We start from the raw sequence: 20,670 nt of genomic DNA on the forward strand, positions 1-20,670 counted from the left end.
AATTTTTCCTTTTTTTTCATTTAAGAATTGTGTTTACGTTCAAAAACAGCCAGAATTGTTGTAAAATTCATAAAAAAATAATAATCTGAGTCATACGTAGTGCTATACTGCCCTCTTGTGTTCAATATCAGGTAGGCCTATTGTGTATATTCCCACCGGTTAATCAACGTGTGACTCCGCTGGGACTTGGGAGCTTTTAAATCGCTTACTTAAAACCGAAAGTCAAAATACGGATGTCCGCACAAGACATTAATGGTGTGGAGTAGAGCGAGCATTTTAAATAAATTCCTATTAAGTAGGATTGAACTAAACAGAAAGAATGTTCACTCTGTTCTGCTGGTTCCTCGCTGGTGGATCATATGATTACTTTGTCATAATCTATGACAAAAATGCTATTATAAACCATATTAATAATAGATAATACACATTGCTCTTATTTTTGAAAAATACATTCATGAAAAACAAGATAACAAAAATCATTAAAAAAAATATAGCCATGGCTGCTATAAAGCAACATATAATTGAAAGGCAATTAATAATCTGTCATTACGTCACTGCATTATGATATTACGGCTCCAATACGGTGCAGCACAAAGCACTTATGTGCATCCCGAGCGGAGAATGATGTGCTTGAAGCCACATGAAGTTACAGCGCATTGAGTCCGTATTGAAAAGTTCAAAGCACAAAGGAAATACATATTTATGAACAGTGTATTATACATTATCTATCTATGCAATAGTTTATTGAGCCTTTTCTTTTAAAGGTTTTAAATTTCAGTTACTGTGTGCGTGAAGAACAATTATAGTGCTCTGACTCTAGTGTTGTGATCTAACCGACAGCGTCCGACACCCGGTAGAAAGTAACACGATTAAGTTACAGCAATAAAGTCCAGCAAGAAAAAGTTTCTTCATTCGAAAATATAGACCTTTAGACCTTTATCTTAAAGATCCAGTATAATAGGATTAACATTGAATCATTGAAGATCGTTTCATCATTGACTGTAACCGAATGTGACGTGCTGTTTGAATGCTGAATGGAGAATGACTGACAGGCGCAGAGAGGGAAAAGTTTGTGTTCTTGAATTTAATGACTTAAATATTAATTTCTATATCACATAATAGCTTCAGAACACTAATAATACAGTACACAAAAACTTTATGGTACTTTAGAAAGTTTTTGTGCCTTTGTGCCTAACAGAATAGTATATGCACAATATAGAATTTGAATCAGCCTCGTCAAAGATGGCAGTGTCAGAGCCGATACCGATCCTGAGTATCTAATCGGCGCACTTCTTTTCAACAGTCAAATTGAAATTGAAATTGCTTGAAACTCAACAGATACATCACATTTATTAGCCAGTAGACGTGCAAAGTTTCAGAAACGGGCAATGTGCAAGGACTAAATAGCGCCACCTTTTGACAAAAGTGGGGTTGTTAGTTTTATCTACAGTTACAAAAATCGGTATATACATTGTACTCCTCAAGCCGGACAACTTTCTAATACATAGTCATTAGCTCGGACCAAGAGGAAGTCAGATATTTTGGTTTGAATATGGTGAGCCTCTCTCTGAGCCTACGTCCCTGTATGGCAAGCCCTTTTAACATTTAAAAGCTAAGTTTGCCTGTCCGGAATTAACATTGTAGATATCAACAACGTCTTTCTGTCTATTCGTAATTACATTTTGGATAGTTTGTATTATCATTTAAGACATCTGTAACATAATTGTGACTAGTCGAAATGACAGAGTATGGCAAGCCGTTTTAACATTTAATCATAAAAGGGCCAAAGCCTTCGGCACCGCTACCCGGGTGCCTTTAGGTAACTAAAGGAACCGGGGTTGCGGTGCCACCGGCTTGGGCCCGCCATCGCTGCTCGCAGCTATATTTTCTATTCTGTTTCCTCCTCGTGTGTGTGTGTGTGTGTGTGTGTGTGTTTGTCCAAATCTCCAAAAAAAAAAACTCCCTTTAGGGACATCTTCATTTGTAAATATGGTATAAAAATAAAGTAATTCAATTTTATTTTTATTTTTTTTGTAAAAAATGTGTGATGGGTAGGTTTAGGGCTAGGGTTAGTGTAAGGATATAAAATACAAATTGTACAGTATAAAAACCATTATGTCTATGGAATGTCCCCATTTAGATAGCTAAGTAAACCTGTGTGCATGTGTGGGGGTGGGGGGTCCTGGTAAAGCCAACATTGTAGGGACCGAATCTCAGTTGTGAGGACGTGTTTTTATCCCAATAAGGAAAACAACTTATAAATCATAGTAAATTATGTCTAGTTGAAATTGTAAAAATGCTGAAAGTTTTCTACAAGGGTTGTGATTAAGGGTGGGTTTAGGGTTAGGTGATAAGAATATAGAGTTTTAAGAATAAAAATCATTACATCTACAGAAAGTCCCCATAAAAACATGCATGGAAACCCAACGTGTGTTTGTGTGTGTGTTTGAGTGTGCTAGAAGTAAAGGATATACAGTAAACAAGATTTATACCCGTCTAGTGAAAAAAGCCCTTACAGTGGCTTCTCCGCCCATTCCGAGCACCAGTGACTCGGCAGATTGCAAATGAATCTAAACATTGCACATGTGCTCAAACTCAGAAAAGACAACATTCCTCCTCTGTTCTTTTTCCACTCTGGGAGTTAAACGCTATCTTAAGCCGAAACACACTTTCACGCACCATTGCGTACTGAAATGTGACCTAGAATGACCAGACGTCCTGTTAAGATTGTGTCCCGGACTCCCGGTGTTCTGACAATTCACTAAAAAGCATAAACCTTCAAGTTTCAGCTATCAACAGTGTCTGGTTTTGTTTGTGACTGTCAATAGAATCACTGCAGAACTGTTTCATTGCCATCGCAAGCTGATTTGCCGATAACTTCATTCCAGAACACCTATCAGCAAGTCTGCTTGAAATGTATCGGGTTGCCATAACAACTCCAGGCACTTGCTGCTGCCTCTGCTGCTCCCTGCCATCCTACAAAGTACAAGCAATGGAATTTTACATGTGGAACTTAAATCTAAAGGGTTCCAAATGTTGTTTAAAACATAATTTCATGCATTTAAGGTACTAGTGTATGTATTATCGCTTTCAGTAAAAGAAGTGGGATGGTTTTTGCAAGCTTTTAGATATTATATCCATCAATCTCCACTCTATTTTCCATCTCCTTTTGCTCCTCGTGTCAAAATCAAAATTAAGAAAACGAATTCCCACCTGTTCACACTGTCTAACAGGTTTCTTGGCTGGTGTGTTTCTGACAGATAAAAAAAAAACTGTTGGACAGTGAGAATATGTGAGCGATAAAATCTGTGTATTTATTTTAAGATAGTACAGTCAAATGAATCCTCAGACACAGAGCAAACAACATCAAATCAAGATATTTAAGGTTTGTTATTTCTATCTGAACTAATGCTGCCCGCTTCAGCCAAGGTTACTACAATTGTGTTGCACTGACAAAACACACAGACATTTCTGAAACAATATATTTCTTAGTAGACCTGACTACTCATATTATCCACATAGTGAATGGATCTCGAATGTGCTTTGTTCAAAATGCCCCAATCTTTCTGCACTCATTTCATATATTCATTTTGCAAGGAATAAAACTGTATCAAAAACTGTAGCCAATATCTGGTATGTTTACAGATGACTTACACTTCAGCACAAAGCCAAGAGGCAATGTAGTAGTTGTCGAATTGAAAAGAAAAGATGAAAAACCTCCATTCAGGTCTATTCATCTCGTCATGTGCCGATTAAAGGGATACTCCACCTCTGGAAAGATGAATGTGTATTTAAAATGGGTCATTTATGTAGAAGAAATGTGAAACTATTTTTGAATTTTGAGCTTTCTAGATTGAGAAACACTGAGGGCCGCGGAAGAACGTGAGGCTGGTGGCGCGATTAGCGATGATGAGCGCCACCTGTGAGACGCACCGGTCTCGTATCTTTCTCGGAGGAGCAGGAATTTTCTTAGCAATATTAAAACGCACATCAACCAATCACTTGATTAGCGTTCATGTAAACACATGAATACATGTGAATAAAGCTTTACTTGATGCTTAACTAAGCCTGGTAAAGCAAATGATAAAATCATGTTCATATTAATGAGAACTTGTGCCCTAAATATCCGGTTAGTTGTGGTTTGTGCAATATAGTCGATGCTTTCCTATTTTCTATAAGTCTTTTGTTGTCCACTTTTATTGTTACTGTCTGTTCTAACATGATGTGATCACTTTTCTTGTCCTTGTTTTTCTGTTTATAGTTTGTGCATAGTGTCTCTGTATGTATTTATTAATCTGTGTGTAACATCAACCTGCCAGGGGTCTGCAGATGGAAATTAGCCTAAGGCTATAATCTGACAAATTTACATTAGTGAAAATATTCATTAATACAGTATTATTGTCCCTTTTGTTTTTCAAATAAATAAATAAATAAATAAACAAACAAACAGCAAATAAGCGGTAGGATGTTTTGGGTGCATCTCAATCAGCTCCCTAGGTTATTTTATGTAAACGAAAACTAAAACTAAGACTACAACTATTGGTCAAAAAACAAATTCGTAAACAGAAATAAACTAGCAATTTCAACATAAATGAAATAAAAAAAAAATGCAAAACTATAATAATAACCTTGATTCAGAGTGTCGTGCGCTCACTGATCAGGAAAGTCAGCCATTTAATAGCCTGTCTGTCTCAATTGTAAAATCCTACCAGTGCACTGAAATGTTCACTCCCTAAAGAAGTTCTGAAGAGCGCAACATAAATCATGTGAGCCAAATCACTAAACACGCAATAAATGTTTTATAAAATACAAACCAATATTTAATTATATTTTAGCATAAACATAACTAGGCAGGTAATGAACATAATCCTAGCAACATTTTTAGCTGAAACATTGCACTATGCAACAAGCAACATATTTATCACATGTATTTTAAATAACATTAGAAAATAATGTAAGAAAGATATCAGTTTGGCTGCTGTTCATAAATACCAGTAGTGATGTTGATATTGTCACGTCGCCGGAAATAGAGTCATCAGTGTCCCAAAGTGTAGTGAGCCAGTGTCCTTATTGTCCTTACCAGTGCCCGAATTCATGTCCACCATATACTGATTCTCAACCTAGAAAGCTAGGGAAGCTTTGTGTTCAAATTTCCTAATTAATTCATTCAAAGAAATCAAAACCTCAGGCAATTCAGCACACATAGAGATCCATCTCAGCAGAGCTTAATGCATTCTCTAATCAAACACACCTGAACCGACTAATCAAAGGTTCAACTGAAAATATTGTGTTCAAAGAGAGGTGAGGTTAAATTACTCAGGTAAGCATATCTGCAGAAAGGGAGAAAGAAGAAAGTGGGAACAAAAGGAGAAAATAAAAAAATGAGAAAGAACATTATGGATGAGGGGAGAAAGAGTGGGAAAAAAAGTTTTAAAAATATGACACTATGGCTAACGATATAATCTCTTTTTTAACCCAATTTTATGTAAAAATGTAAAACGTTGCTATTTGTCACATAGAAAATGAAAGGTCAAACTGAGTGGTTGGCATTGTGGGATACAGTATTCCATGCAATGAACTGTGTTTGGTATGTGATTGTTTGGATGAAATACCCAGATTTATCTTTTACTAAATGTGCCGTATACAACCCAATATCAATACACAAAAAATACGTATGCCAGTACTTTTGTTACGTAACGTGGTATATTAGAAACTTGCACGACGAGGAATAATTGCACACTCAGGAATCAGGAGAAATGCAGGAGAAAATCAAACAAACATTGACATGGATGGACAGAGAAGAAGGGAGAACTGAGGGTTTTAGTACACAGAGCAAACAAAGGAACTTAATTAGTAAATTCACAGGGTACATATGAATGACAGGACTAAACCAAAAACACAATGAAAACAAAGGAGACAGACCATACATATAACAGTACGCCCCCTCCCAAAAAGGCACGACCTTGTGCCGTAAACAGTCCAAAAAAGGAGGGAGGGGGCTCTGGAGGAGGCCGTGGGTAAAAAAAAAAAACAGTCCATGGTAAAAATAAAAACAGTCCATGGAGGAGTGGATGGTGATAGGAGCAGGCTTGGAGCCAGTAGCAGGAGGAGCCAGATGTTTAGCCAGGACAAGGCCCCAGGACGGATTCGAAGGGAGGAGCAGCCATGGTGCTGACTTGATCGAAGGAGCCCTGGGGAAGACCGAAAGAGAAGCAGCTGTGAAGAGGGAGACACAGGTGGAGAGGACAGGCCGATGAGTCCACACAAAACCGGTGGCCCTGGAGACTAAGCTGGAACCAGTGAACCAGAGGACAGAGGCTGAGCCGGTGGGGTCGAGGACGAAGGCGTAGTCGGAGGGACGAGGGAGCCTGGAGAAGCAGTATGGCCAATGGTTTCTGGTGGAGCAGAGGGAGGGAGAAGCCAGGGTGGAGCCGATGTGCTGTATGGAGCTGGTGGCCTGAAGACTCTGGGCAGGTCTTCACAGCATGTGCGAGCTGCAGAGGGACTGAAGGACATCAGTGGAGGCGGGGCTGAAAAACTGGCTGATTGAGGAGGTGGGAGAGGGAGGCTTGGCAGGCATTTTGGAGAGGCAGGGGGCGCTGGAGATACAGGAGATGCTAGAGAAACAGGGGCGCTGGAGATACAGGAGATGCTGGAGAGACAGGGGGCGCTGGAGATACAGGAGATGCTGGAGAAACAGGGGCGCTAGAGATACAGGAGATGCTGGAGAGACAGGGGGCGCTGGAGATACAGGAGATGCTGGAGAGACAGGGGGCGCTGGAGATACAGGAGATGCTGGAGAGACAGGGGGCGCAGGAGATACAGGAGATGCTAGAGAAACAGGGGCGCTAGAGATACAGGAGATGCTGGAGAGACAGGGGGCGCTGGAGATACAGGAGATTTTAGAGAAACAGGGGCGCTGGAGATACAGGAGATGCTGGAGAGACAGGGGGCGCTGGAGATACAGGAGATTTTAGAGAAACAGGGGCGCTGGAGATACAGGAGATGCTGGAGAGACAGGGGGCGCTGGAGATACAGGAGATGCTGGAGAGACAGGGGGCGCTGGAGATACAGGAGATGCTGGAGAGACAGGGGGCGCAGGAGATACAGGAGATGCTGGAGAGACAGGGGGCGCTGGAGAGACAGGGGGCGCTGGAGATTCAGGAGATGCTGGAGAGACAGGGGGCGCTGGAGATACAGGAGATGCTGGAGAGACAGGGGGCGCTGGAGATACAGGAGATGCTAGAGAAACAGGGGCGCTAGAGATACAGGAGATGCTAGAGAAAGGGGGAGATGCTGGAGATACAAGGAGACTGAGAATAATCTATCCAAAAAGCCCATTAGGTTAACCTCAAAAATGTCTTTAAGCTCCTCTAAATACCTTTCAGAGTCCATAATGGCTCCCCTCCATCCCATCGAACTGCACTAAAATTCCCTCCACGACACACAATGTTGCTGGCTCATGCACCTGGTCAGACTCTAGCAGTGGTTGGGCTCTGCGTGACGACTCCTTCTGACCTCCTCTCTGGTTTGGGCTAGTCCATCGCAGCGGGCTGGTCTCTACAGTCTGCAGTGGGTACAGGCAACTCCATCATGTTGGTGGTGGATGGCTGGTCTCTGGCGGCTCTGGAGTTGGGGCGGGGCTGGTGAGTTCTTCCTCAGCGGGGCAGACGGTGAACTGGGACTCGTTGCACACCAGCACTCACTCGACGAACTCTGCAAATGTGCCCCGAGGATCCACACCGAGCCTTTGATCACTCGTTAAGGCTGGCAAGAAAGAAAGTGCACAAGGAGCCAATGGGGAAGTCCGTTAGACTCATCTGGTAGAGAAATCCGCAGATGTGGGCCTCAAGGCTTTACTGCTCCTGCTCGAGGCATAACAGTACAGCAGGTGAGGCCATGCTGTTTTCTGTTGGGTCCGTTCTTCTCCCTCCTTTAACTAATTAAACAGACTGGGGAAAACTAGGTCACAGGACTAAACCAAAAACACAATGAAAACATAGGAGACAGACCATATGGGTAACAACTTTCCCATTGATTTACAGTCAAGTTTAAGGGTCCATTTGCACAACACCTTTTCAACTAAAAATGGAAAACACAACAGCTTCATTAACACAACAGCTTTTTTTGTGCCTAAAAACGCACACTTTTGAAAATGAGTTTCAAAGTGCAAGTTTAGCAAGTTTTACGTGTTCAGTCTGTAGGCACATCGTTTTTCTTTACTAAATGACATCACCAACTACTGGTCTGGCATGAATAATACAGTGCATTTAGCCATTTTCGCGGATCCGTGTGAACAGGAATCGTTTCAAGATTGTCGACTCGTCTGTACGTAAAAAAAAAAAATAAAAAAAAAAAAATTCCGTTGTAAGTGTATCGTTAATGAGTAAACATACTCTAAGAAAATGTGTTTGAATACACAGTGCCATAAAGTAGTGTGATTATATTATTTATTTACCATTGAAGTATTTATTAATGAATAGCTTTTATTTTCAGTTTTCATTTTAATTTAGAAATGTTCTTATGTGGTTCTTATGTGATTTTATATATTTCGATTTAGCTTTAAATATATATATATATATATATATATATATATATATATATATCAGCTTTAAAACTAGTACTTCAATTTAAACTATTTCCGATAGTTGCCAAGGCAAAAAAAAAAGTATTAAAGCAACACTAATTAAGATTAAAGATTTAGCCAGATGAGGCCGCGTTTCTGTAGTCCAAATCAGCCATAAGAAAACTACAAATTTTAGACTAGCTTTACAGCAAGTGTTACAATTGCCGATAGGTGGAACTTACTTGACAGTAGACTACAACTACTTGTAATGCCTGGTTCAGATTACATGATATTTTTTTGTCTGTTACGATAGTCACTGTGTCAGATTACGCGATTTTGACTCCTAAAATCTTGTCGTGTCGTGGACAAGACACATATCAGACTACACGTTGCTTCCTGACCAGTCATCGCATGCCGTCTTTACCGGCGCGCGTGATGTCATCGAGAAGGCGAAACTAGTAAAGAGTGACTTTTCGGAAACGAACGTAAACAAACTATGGATGAAGCAGTGAGTGTTGTATTGGCTGTCCTGTGTTCAGATAAAACCCAACAATGGACACGTTCTTGGATTGCTCGAAGAGGACAGTATGGGCTGTCAATCCTCCAAAGAGAACTTGAGGTAAAATATTGTTTTCTTATATATTTTTACTTTTAGTTTTAACGTTAGCACCATCGTCTCCCTTTTGTTTCGCCATTTTTTGAAAGTTGTGTATGGAAAAGCTTCTGTAGTCCTATTGGTCAACCTCATGTGATGGAACCGTCGTGGACAACCGTTAAAAAAATTAAAAATGCAAGTCTTTTTGTCGTGATGTCGTGAAGCATCGCAGACGCGACGTAGGTTGTCGCCCACTATGACACACTATACGAGATGATACGATCGAATCTTGTCATTTACGAATCCCCACAACTCCCTACGTCAAACGGATCGTGCCAAAATCGGGCTAAAATCGTGTAATCTGAACCAGGCATAAGATACCTAACAGCCAGGGAGCTTTTGAATTGTCATCATATTTCCAAAGCCGGTGCTGGATAAACAGAGAGCATGTGCGTGCGTGTGACAGCAGGATGCGGTAGGCTAAATTATTTACGACAGCGCTAATGGACATTTCCGCTTCCAGCCTGAAGGGCGACCAGAGAGGAAAAGTTACTTGGTGTTGCTTTAACGTTAAAGTTTTTCATCTAATATTTATTTTTTTATTTCGACTTTATTTCAGTTAATAAAACACAATTTGAATAGTTTTAGTTAACAATAACAACACTGGCATAAAGTGGAATATCATTAGGCCCTGAAATGATTGACGGACACCAATTTAATTAAAAACTAATATAAACTTGCATATAGACTTCCTCCCCCATGCGCCTTGCGAATGGCGTAGTGTCGTGTGTCTGTGGTGTTCCAGGCATTTTGGTTTTATTTATGCAGTATCTTTTCGTCTATATTGAGTAATTCAGACCTGCAGGCACAGAGACACTCTCGAGCATCATTACTGCACCAGAAATATGCAACTAAGAAAACCTCTGTCTCATCTGCGTACAACACACACAGATATCCAAACCAAGAGTGAGGAGGAAGGAGAGGGAGAGAGTCTCTGTTCTCCCCAGTGTCACCCTGATTATATAAGAGACACGTGCTAAAAATAAACCCTGCAGTGAAAAGAGTGTGTGTGTGTGTGCGAGAGCATGCATGTCTGCACTGATGGGCAAATACACACACAACCAGAGATACACGTTCACAGACTAATTTGACTCAACGCAAACACAAACACACACTGTGTTCACGCACATGCCTGCGAGCTCGTGCTCTCTGTGGTTGCCAAGGAGACACAGCTTTCTTCAGCTGAAAAGGAGCAAAGCTCTGGCTCCACACACATACACACGCCAGCCTTCCAAGATACTTTCTGGAATCGGTATGCTAACACACTCAATATGATTGTGTGTGAAAATGTCTATACAAGATAACTTACTCTTGTTAGTGTTGTTTCCTGGAGCTCACCTCAGGCAAGACTCCACTGGCGGCTATTAACAATAGACCGGAACCTACAGCCCAGGGTGGTCAGTGCTAGTGGCGCTAATAACATGCTTAGCTAGCTACTAGCGTGACGCCGAGATTCATATGGGGCCACTTCTATATTCAACTGTGAGGGGCTGCGCTATTACCCTCTGATTAACCTGTAACCTACCGCCAGGGTCCGAATTAACACTCGCTAAGTACCAAATTCAAGTTGGCAAGCAAATAAAATGGTTGCTCTCCAGCGGCTGGTACTGCATGATACATTGTTTAAATTTATTGTAGTGATGATATATAGAATAAGATTCAAATAAAAAAAAAAAGCTGACACCAAAAAAGCCTAAAGTTTAAATATATAAATGATATACTCATTAATTTTCATTCAATGTTCTTTTGAACTTTAATTAAAGAATGCTGAAAATAAATGTGTATCACAGTTTCCACAAAAATATTCAGCAGCACATCTGTTTTCAAAATTATTAATAATAAGAAATGTTTTTTGAGCAGCAAATCATCAGCATATTAGAATGATATCTGAAGAATCATATGACACTGAAGACTAAAGTAATTATACTGAAAATTCAGCTTTGCCATCAAAGAAATAAAATAATTTTAACTATATTAAAATAATTAAAAGAGTTACATTTTAAATTCTACTAATATATCACAATATTACTGTATTTTTAACAAATAAATGCAGCTTTGGAGAGCATGGACTCTATCATATACTGTGTGTGTATATATACTGTATATATCTACACACACAGTATACTGTATATAAATATATATATATATAATATATATATGTGTGTGTGTGTGTGTTATTTTTTCAGAAAGTTATTATGGTCTTTGTAGTTTTCAAAATATGTATGGTCTCTAACACTGTGTGGTGTGAAAGAAAGTTAATTTTGAACCCTGCCTACAGGTGGCCATCACCATGGGAACTACTTATGGGATGGAGAGGGAGATACCTGACTCATGTCTAATAACATCAGAACCAGAATTACAGCAGAATTGAGCTTTGTGCTGCTGAGACTGGATCTTTAGACCCAGTGCACCACTGGTTTGATCAATGCAATGCTCATACTGTAGTCGCAGTGTGTTTGTTCGCAATGTCTTTAATCAGCAATTCTTCAGCAGAAAATGGCTGTAGAGGGTTCTTACGGATAGGATTTTGATTCACAGTGGAGAGTGCTGTAATCATTTCATTGATCGATCCCTGTCTGTAATGTTACTGCCAGTGTTCAGTCGAACTGTCTTGAGATTCCAAAGGGGATTCCAAAGGGCTCCACCGTCTCTTTGTTAATTATAACGGCTCAGTGGTCACAATGTCAATGAAACTCGCTGATGAATGTGTGGATGCATTCGATTGATCAAAATTGACAGTAAAGACCTTTACATTGATATCAGATTTTTCTATTTCAAATAAATAATTCATCATTCATCATTCATCTCACATGAAAAAAATCCACAAATACTGCCACAGGCAACTGCTTTCTAGAAATGTTTCTTGAGCACCAAATCATCAGTATATGATGATTTAAATTAATAATGAAAATTCATGAATACCACCACATGATTAAAATTGAAATAGAAAACAGTTTGCATAACATTGCAATATATGCATAGAAAAGAGAAAGAACTAATTAAGTTGATGATCATGAGTTTCTGTTCTGAGCAGCCCATGCTCTCTCCTTGATTAATTTACTTTTTTTTAGTTGATTTAATTTCCTATTTTAGTACTAAACCACCGCCTGATATTTCACCCTAGAAAAGTACTTGTAGGTCCATAATAATATAAATTAGATGGGTACTGAAAGTATCAACCTCAATCAGTGACATTCCTGTCCAAAAGGAATTGGATTTCTCAGAGAACCACCACGTTAGCTCAAAAAGAGTAGGTAATTTCCTCTTTACCAAAGTTGTGAGAAAAACAGATTCGTTTTGATAGGATTGAAATCACAAAGTATGCCTGCAAACACAAACACAAAAATAGCTAACCACCTCAGGGAATACTGGTCCTGTCCGACAGGGCTCAAGATAGAGAGAGATGAGCAGTGTAGGATCAAACTGAATTAACACTACTGCATATTAAATTGGAGCCCTGAAGAAAAACACAAACATACACACACATTGCCACAACGCAGCTCCTCCTGGGCATTAGGCATGGACAATACCACTTATCTTCTTTTAATAAGTACAATTAAAGGTCAATATTGCCAATACTGATAAAAATACTGATACTTCAATTGCAGTCTGTTACTTACAGAAAACTGAAAAAGAAAAGTCATAGGGGTCTGGATCGACATATGGGTGTAAATGAAGACAGCACTTTCACTTTTGGATGAAGAATTCCTTGAAATCCAAATTTATTTATGATTTACATCATATATTCATCCTCTTTGCTGTTCAATCCATTATTCAAGCTGCTTTCCTCATCTGCTCTCTCACTCTCGGTTACAAGGAATTTTTCCATTCACAGGAGTCACTAAGATGTTCGAGCTGATGTCTGGAGTGAATGTAGTAAAACAAGAGTGAAGTGAACTCATATTTACACAGACAAGCACAGTCCCTCTATATGATCTTAGATCCTTGGCAGTACAATGTTTTGCATGCTTTCCCTCAACTGTGTCAGACAGAATTATCAGTGGTCAGTTAAAAACAATTCTCAAATGCTACATGACTGGGCTCTACAGGTTTTATGACCTGTGTTGACTTATTGTGAAGTGTGCAAATAACTAGGCAAAGTATTAGCCTGGTAATACCAAACGCTGCTACTTCACTTTGCTTCGTACACAGAGCGAAACGAAATTAGCAGAAGTAGGAAGTCTGACGTAGTCAGGCTAGCAAAGTATAGGCAAGAAACAAAATTGGTACATTAAACATGATGAACACCTTTTTAAATAGCCAATTAGCCAAACACTTGCAAAGACCTCACGACAGGAGACTCTCTGCTTATTAAGCTTCTGTCACAGCGTGGTGCAGGGAGAAGAAGACGAAAAGGCAAGAGCTCCCATGCAATTACTTTTACTTACAAACTTCAGGCAGGATAACACACGCTAAACATGACTAACTACAGACGGAACTGAAGGAACTAAATACAAACACTGATGAACTGAAACAGGAGACAGACGATGATAATTAACAAGACACAGGTGACAACGATGATGACAGGCAGGTGCAAAAACATGAGGGATGTTGGGAAGTGTAGTGAAGAGGCGGGGGACAAGACAGACTGTGACAGCTTCATAATGGCAGAACTACTCCTGATATATTTGTCTAAAGATGTGGTTCTATGAAGAAACCAAAACATATTCTCTAGCACTTATTATTTAATCATAAAGAATTAATAATGTTTACTTTATCTAAATGATTCATTACACTGTGGAGCTCTGCTATAACTGCAGATTTGTATATATATATATATATATAAAAAAAGCCCAAAGGGAGGCGAGAGACAGAAAACCAGGGCAGAAAAGAATCAGAGGAGAAGGCTACTGATACAGATCCTCTTTCTACTGTTGCTTTCCTCTCATCCTTCGACCAAATGCTGACTGAACTACATGCACAATAATTAAAACTACGAACACACAAACTCCAGTGACTTTATATATTCTATATTCTTTATTTAAAAATATGTGCGTGTGAATTATACACAAAACTAGAGCCAGACCGATATTATCGGCCGATATTAGGCATTTTAGACAAAGATCATCCCCATCAGTTCTCTTAACTCAAATAAGCATGACAAAATTTGTGACAATCATGTCCAGTTTTGCTGCTGTTAAATAAGCGGAGAGTGAAGCGGAACTAGCTAGTAATAGTTACGTTACATTGTTACAGTGTAGTTGACTGACTGTCCTTTTAACTTTTGACAATGTGACTGAAGTATTTCTTTAATAGCGTGTGACAGTTATAGCAATGAGACGCATCATCTCTCCTTGGCCTGTTATATTGAAAATGTATGTTTTACAATTTTACAATTAAACATTTAAAACTCATAAATAACTACAAATAACTAATGTTAGGGAAATCTGTTAATGTTTTGTTGCACGTTTCTGAAATAAAAAAATAAATAAAAAATATCGGCCGATATATCGGAATATCGGATTTTAAAACCAAAAAATATTTGTATCGGTATCAGCCTTCAAAATCCTTTATCAGTCGGGCTCTACACAAAACACAATAATAAAATACTTAACTCCAAGTGACTATATTTACAGCAAACAGTAGTAATTTAACCAGACTACAAGCTACTAACTCAAAAACTAGTTTCTAAACATAGTCACATAGTAACTTGCATTTCATCTACTCAAATTACATAGTCAGAAAATACAACAACTCAAATCTTAGGAAATTCTTAACTCAAATAAAGCTTTCCACTCACAAAAACTGCATTACTACCAATCAACATAAGTAAGTTGTTATAATAAATTAAAGCCTTAAAAAAAACTGGGCCAGAAAAAGAGTCCGGGTGATCTGAAATAAAAATACTTGAAAGAGAAAGAAAGAGAGAGAGAGAAGAGAGAATTGGTTCCTGGTGTATTCTGGTGCATCGTGCTGCATGCAGCATCATGGGAATATAACAAGCACCAGCCGAGAAGGAGAACCCCGACACTCACACATACACACACACACACACACACAAACACAGACACTACTCTTCAATAAAATCTTGAATACCTCAATCTTGAATGTAAGTGCTGCTTATTTTAGACCATCTCTGCTTGTTTGCAATGCAAACATAAGTTAAGATTGATCAAGTACAGTGTTTTCTTTACACAAGAAACACTATATAGAAAGGCTAATGTTTTATGTATTTGAGGAGCAGAGAAGAGTGTCTTGTTTGCAGTGTTTGGGGGGAGCCAAAAATGTATTTTGCCTATGTCACAATATTAATTATTTACGGCCCTGCCCACAATGTAGGCTTTCCAGGACCACATACACACTCATAAACACACTCACACTACATATTTTCACATACATACTATGTACACACTCTCAATATGTACACACTCTCAAACTCATACAATGATGTATACACAGTAAAAACAAAGTTACATTTTTTCTCTAAATATCTTTCTATCCTTGTCTCTCATCTTGTGTCACTAACTCCAAAGGGTTAATGGTTAGTGAAAAGGGGTCACTATGACATAAAACTCCAGAAACCTACTACAAAGCAGAGAGATAGAGATATAATAATCCATATAATCTAGTTAGTTGGTGCATTGGTAAGGGAGCCAGTGATTTAAACCCTGTTGGTGGCAATGGCAGGTGCTTGGTTATGATAGATGCAGATGTCTTTACTCAACTTTCTCTCTGCAAGCAGTCCATTGACTCAACCGTCACTGAGGAATGGTGCCTGCTATTCGTGTTCTAGGGTTGTCACGATACCTTAATCCCATTTTATGGTACAACATAAGTGCCGAAGTGTCACTCTCTAGACATGATACCACTTACAGAGTTTGGATGCATTGTTACTTGCACAAGTTTGCAATGACAAGCAATCTGTCTGTGCACCCCCAGATTTTTATTCCCAGTAGACTTTCAATAGATTTTTTTGTATCTTTAATAATTAAGGAGTATGTAAAACACTGTGGCAGAAATGACACATTCATGTCTAAATTTGGTCAGTCGAACTGAGTTGCAGATCATTTGCTTAAAACTGAAAACACTTTCATTATCATTATTTCATTATGCCTATTTGGTGCTCAAGAAATATTTTATCATTATTATTAGGGATGTCCCGATCCGATCCACGGCATCGGTATCGCGCCGATACCGGCCCAGAACGCTAGATCGGAGATCGGAGGGGAGAAAAAAATATGAGCGATATCCAGTTTAGCGGCGCAGCCTGTCACGTGATGATTGTTGTGTTTACGCACACGCACGCAGAGAATCACTCTCGCTTTGCGCACGGATTCTGATGTAATCGGATGATTCCACCAACAAAAGCTGCATTTCAGTCTTTTCAGAAATTCATTGGCTATCAGAAAATAGCGTCATTTCATTCTCTATTGCAACTGGATAGATAAACTGTCAGAAGTTTGAAGCGAAATTTACGCGCGTGACGCGCGTCAGAATCAAAATCCGTTGGCGGTCATTGTTTTTATGTCGACCGAGCATTCATCAAGAGAGTTACCGCTCTGTATTTACTCTGGATAGCAGAACAGCGGCGTGGGGATCATCGTCGCCGTATATTTGTGTCCACCGGACCCTTCGGAGCCGAACCGTTTGGCGAGTTTCACCATTCGCTCGCTCCAGGAGCTGCGCTGGATGACGGCCGCTGTCAGCGGTACTTCCGCCTGTCACGCGCCCAGTTTGATGACCTGTTGTCCCGCATCTGAGCGAGGATCACCCTCGCCCGGCCCCTCATCCATCTAATCTAGCTGTCATTTATTTTTGTTTTGATAATAAATAGAGCCAGCCTTCAAAAGTTATTAACCTGTCCTGTGATTTTTTTTTTCTCTCTCTCTCACGTCCAGACACGAATTTATGCACAAATGTTGATTGTCTTTACAACATAATACTATTTCTAGATATGGAATGAATAACATTCAATACAAAATGAACATGTCTCCATATAGAAATAATGTTTTAAGTGATGAAACATTTGCTTTGTTGTGCATAATCCCACCATGCATTTAGTCATATTAACAAAATAATTTATTGAAGCATCCAGACACTTCACCACGTGAGCAAGCAGCTAGGCTCCTGATTGGTTAACGCGGCGCGAATTCACGCCAAAGTTCAGATTTTTCAACTCGGGCGGCAGACGCGAATTCGCGTCAAACGCGTGAATGCACAACGCTCAATTCGCGCCATTCGCGCCAACTTGACGCGCGAATGAGGCGTATTCGCGTCTTCCGCGCCGCGCTCCACGCCTCATTCGCGCCGCAGGAATTTTTCACGCGCGTAAAGCGTCTTTGCATTGACTTAACATTGAAATCATTCGCGCCTGACGCCCTATTCGCGTCCGGTGTGAACGTAGCATTAGTGCGTCGAAGTTGTGATAGCGCTGTCGGCTAACGCGAAATGCTACTATTTACATTCCATGGATGTTTATTCATACAATTGTTTTGGACTAAAAACTTCTTCAAATTGGATTGTATGGACGCTTTACAGTGAAACCAAACCATTTTTGTTGGAATGTGGACTAACAGATGGCTAATTGGTGAGTTTCTTCCAGTTTGTGTTGGTTTGTTTTGGCTGTTGGTGGTCTGACAAAGAGACAGATTGTGCCCGCTGTGTTGATTGTATCTTAAAATGGTTTACGTCGTTCGAATCACGAGTTTCTCAGCTTTCCAAAGATATGTATTATGTTTACTTTTGTGTTTGTGTTTGTTTTGTCTTTCACAAAGTTAAACCTATAAACCACCCTGCGGCACGTCGGACCACGAAAAAAAAAAATATATCGGACTAATATCGGTATCGGCAAAAGCCAAAGGTGCGGCATCGGTATCGGTATCGGAAGTGAAAAAGTGGTATCGGGACATCCCTAATTATTATCAATGTTGATAACAGTTGCTCTTAATAATTTAGTGAACACAATAAATTTGACATTATTTTTTATAAATAGAAAGTTCAAAATGATAGCAATGTAAATGTCTATACTGTAACATTTGATCATTATTAATTTCTTTAAAAAAAAATCTTACTGAAACACACACACACACACAATATTTTCTGTACAATTATCAAACACGATTAAAAGAAAATGCCAAGCCATGAGAAACACTCATATGACTGACAAGGAACAGAACTTAAAGGACAAGTTCGATATTTTACACTTAAAGGAGTAGTTCACTTTTAAAAAAACTTTTGCTGATAATTTACTCACCCCCATGTCATCCAAGATATCCATGTGATTCTTTCTTCAGTCGAAAAGAAATTAAGATTTTTGATGAAAACATTCCAGCATTTTTCTCCACATGCTGGACTTCAATGGGAACCAAACTGTTCAAGGTTCAAATGACAGTTTCAGTGTAAACTGCAAACTGTTCAAAGGGCTTTAAACGATTCCAGATGATGAATAAGGGTCTTATCAAGCGAAACGATCGCTCATTAAAAACAAAACAAAAACAAAGTTTAAGTTTTATAAGCTGAAATGGTCATCTTGCTCTGTTCTGTGACGCACGTTCGTGACTCTCTTGTTTGAACTCGTTTATCAAAATGAACGAATCTGCTTCCGAGTCAATTCGTTCATTTCGTTCGTTGAATGAACCAAATGACTTGAAAAAAGATTCATTCATTTTGATGAACGAGTTTGAACAGGAGAGTCATGAACGCGTTTTTTAAAACAAATTTTAATGAGCGATCGTTTCGCTTGATAAGACCCTTATTCATCGTCTGGCATCGTTTAAAGCCCTTTGAACAGTTTGTAGTTTGCACTGAAACTGTCTTTTGGACCTTGAACCGTTTGGTTCCCACTGAAGTCCATTATATGGAGAAAAATGCTGGAATGTTTTCATCAAAAACCTTAATTTCATTTCGACTGAAGAAAGAAAGACATGGACATCTTGGATGACATGGGGGTGAGTAAATTATCAGCAAAAGTTTTTTTCAAAAGTGAACTACTCCATTAAAGCTTTGTTTTAAGATCGTTTCTGATGAAATAGAACGGTTAAGATTAAAATTTGGACACATGCTGCTGTCCCAAAAATTTTCGGTTTCTGTCGTTGCAAGATGCTTTTCAACAGGTTTTATCATAAGTTTTGTCCCAAGTCAAGTCAAAACCTGATAAAACCTGTTGGAAAGCATCTTTTGCAGTGATTTTTGTGTGAGCATATCAGTGAACACCCCAGACCACTCTGTGATTTTCACGTCTTTGTAAACTAAAGTTTAATGCATTTTAGGCATTAATGCGTTTTAGGCATTTAGATTGTTCCAGTGCACCTATGCAACCATTCTCGGGACAGCAGCATGTGTCAAAATTTTAATCTAAACCTTTCAATTTCATCAGAAACAAAGGGCTTTAAGTGTAAAATACTGAACTTGTCCTTTAAGTGAGTTTTTAAACACTGTAATACCTTTAAACGTACATCAAATGGGTAGTTGACATGAAATACAGTACTTTGGGAAAGTTGACATGTCCTACAATGTGATGTGCTATACTCCGCTTAAACTATTTTATTCATTATGATGCATGTTTTATGATCTCATATTAATTTAGGGAAGACATGCAATAGTTGGAGTTTAAAAATTCATTGGTCTCACCACAAGACCACTTTAAATAAAAAACAAAAGTGATTTAACATAGACAGACAGTAACAGTACACATTGCCTTGCATTTAAATATAGATTAGAAACAAACATTTTGATGTTAATTCACAAGAAAATAAAAAGTCCATGGGCATCTGTCAGCTACTTACATACTCTCTTACATATAGACCGTGGGTGGGTTGGAGTGTCATGAGGAATATGCTGTGAATATTCTTACTGAACTATTAATACCCAGCAGCATATCTGGACCAGCACCCCACATGTCTTTCTCTCTGTTACCGTATTACTGGATCTCTTTCAAATCTCACATGAATGAACTGAATTAATTAAACACCAACATTCCTGAGAGAAATCTCAGAAACTCTCCCTAAACCTCAACGGAGTGAGTGTGTATGCTAAAACAGAGAAAATCTATGCATTTATGTAATAGTTATTATATTTTAGATCACTTATATTGGAAGTCACAAAACATTTACAAAGTTGACAGAAAACAGTAAGGAAAAAAAGTATTTCGGCAAATATGTCCTACTACAGCCATTACAACCCAGCAAGACCAACTCAACATACATTGGTGTCAAACATAAAACACCATCTCACAACTCCTCAACTACATCCCACTACATTATTAGTGGCCCCAAATACTATCTGAACACTTACAGTACACTTAAAAATGTTCCTTGTAATACATAACAAAATAGCAAATCATGGAAGCATTTATGCGAGTTAAATACACTTTTAAAGCAAAAGCATTTCACATAAAAAGTAGTATTCATGGGTTTTAAATAATAAATCAATAGATGTATTGTTTAAAAATAAGGCCTAAAAGTATTTGAATTCATTCTGGTTGTCAAACGTTGGCAAGAAATTGTGATCA

General features: G+C 38.9%; 1 protein-coding gene across 2 annotated transcripts in view; it reads right to left on the reverse strand.

Annotated features, from left to right (window-relative positions):
• slc8a3 (solute carrier family 8 member 3) overlaps positions 1-20,670 on the reverse strand; it is a 79,953-nt gene that overhangs the window by 42,816 nt on the left and 16,467 nt on the right. The window lies entirely within an intron of this gene.

This window comes from Pimephales promelas, chromosome 11 (genome assembly GCF_988280905.1).
Source record: "Pimephales promelas chromosome 11, fPimPro1.hap1.1, whole genome shotgun sequence".
Classification (NCBI taxonomy): domain Eukaryota; kingdom Metazoa; phylum Chordata; class Actinopteri; order Cypriniformes; family Leuciscidae; genus Pimephales; species Pimephales promelas.